Raw genomic sequence first — 2,339 nt, 5'->3', positions numbered from 1 at the left:
CATCGGAGCTCGCAAGCCGCCGCGCGGACCCTCCAATACTTATAGACGGCGTTCCTTCCATTGTGACGTCGACGCCGTTTGCCATGGTAACCCCACGGATGGAGGCGGGGCGTTCTCCATTACTGGGCGTTTTTCTTTCTTTTCTTTTTTTTCTCTCCTCTTCTTTTTTTACACACAGACACACACAGACACACACACACCGTGGATGCCAAATAGCAAGCACAAATATGATTCAAATACAAATATCAGTACTAAAGTATAAAAAAAGGGTTAGAGCTATTAAATAATAATTATCATTATTATAAATATTATTATTGTCATTTGTATTACATAATATTGCAGGAAAAACAGATGCAGCAGTGTGGGAATTTATTTTTTCTTTTCCCATCACATGCAAACAAACCACCTTGCCTTAATGCATTACATCTCCTAATCCCCTAACAATAAAGGAATGTGGTAGAACAACATGTAGGGGAACCTTGTTAGCTTAGCTTAGCACAAACAAGTCACAAGGAAAGCCAGCCCACAGTGTCCAGTCTCTGTGCTAAGCTAAGAGGCTAAACCAGCTGCTGCAGTTGAGAGTTGTTCCAATCTTCTGATAAAGTTCATCAGGAAAGAAAATGTCTGTGCAACTACCAATTTCAGCCTCACTGCTCCTCTGCAAAATCAGCCCACCCCACCCTACTCTGCAACACACACAAACACACACACACACGCACACACACACACACTTCTGATTCATCTACATCTCACCCGCCTTAACAGCTGGGTTCGCCGACACCTCCTTCCCCCTGCTGCTTTGACAAGGTTGTTGCGTGCTGATAGCGGACAGCCAACTCCTGAACTCTGTGTTTCTAAATGCAGAGCTGCAAAAAGCAGGTTAACATGCAACACTGCCATCGGCATAAGATAGCCTACAGTGCTTGTGGTAAATAGCAGCAGCGCATTTACTATGATTGACACTGTCAAAAAACAAAACTGGAATATAAATTCAGTTTTTTACGACACCAAAATGCCTCAAGTGCTGCTTGAGCTTCCACAACACATGCATGGGCCCCCTGTATCTCTGGGGCCCCATTAAAGCATTCCCCCTCTCCCCCTGGCTAGCAGATCCCCTACTTGTTTCCTATAGCATATTTCGGTCACCACTGTGCAACTCTGAATCCCTGCTGCTGCCAGGATGCTTCCTGACCCCTGGGCCTCTTATGGAGAGACCCCCCCCGCCCCCCCATTGATTGTAGCCATGCAATAAGTTTAGCTTCTCCCCACCCTGGCAACAACACACGTATGGCGATTTGCATCTGTTCCAGGAGATCTTAAACCCTTTCATCCCTCAATACAAAATGAGAGATTTAGTCTTTCATCCCTGGATCTAAGCCTGAAATCAGAGACATTCATCCACTTCTTATTCTATGTGCAGACAGAATGCGATGGGTTTCAGCCTTTAATGCGTCACCATCCATCGAGTTGGACCACCCGGCCGGTCGTATAAGAAAACTCCAAGTTTCTCATCCACATATGTACCAAACTCCCTGCATGCACTGCAGCTTCGACCAGCTCTATCAGCGGGCTGTAACAGATTACGCTTTGAAAGTGACCTCTTCAACCATGAAGTAGACCCGTGCAGCATGAGCCTGCCATTGGAGTGCTGTTGTATCCTGATAGGTGGACTTGCATTGCTCGCTGTCTGGCTCCCTGCTTATTCTAATAGACCTTATCAGCTGGCCTGGAGAGCACTCAGCACCGAGTGACAGGATAAAGCTCAGATAGATCAAACTGCAACAGGAAGATTTCAGCCAGGAGTTCATCACTGCACAGTGCACACCCATGCTCCCTTGCTTTCCTTTCTTACAGTACAGTATACCCACCCAGGTTTATGTAACCTACTTCTTAAATAACATACAGCAGGAATGAGGAGTAAACAAACAAAACCGCAGGTGGACTCCATTCACAGATGGACACACAGCAGCAAGCCCTGGAGTTGTGGGGGAGTACGTGTGCATACGTGTGCACGTGTAAAGGAGCATATATACACGCTCAGCTGCTGTAGCCTACTGTACTGTTGTTTTGGTGCGCGCATCCACATCCAATGTACTGTATGTGCGATCGGCGGAGCTCGCGTGTCGCCAGCGTTGGTCTATAAATAGCCTAGATTTTATTTAGATGTTGAAGAGAGAGAGAGAGAGGGAGAGAGAGAGTGGGATCTCAAATGAGTTGCCATAGCAACAGGCACGTTCAGGGGGCCTGCTTGTGAACGAAGGATGAAGGCATGATAATGTTAGTCTCTGTCTGCTCTTTCTCTCTTTCTCTTCCCTCTTGAGTCGTCTCATCTCAATTGC

Source organism: Trachurus trachurus, assembly GCF_905171665.1.
Source record: "Trachurus trachurus genome assembly, chromosome: 2".
Classification (NCBI taxonomy): domain Eukaryota; kingdom Metazoa; phylum Chordata; class Actinopteri; order Carangiformes; family Carangidae; genus Trachurus; species Trachurus trachurus.
The sequence above is the reverse complement of the archived record's forward strand: the minus strand, read 5'-3'. Positions refer to the sequence as shown.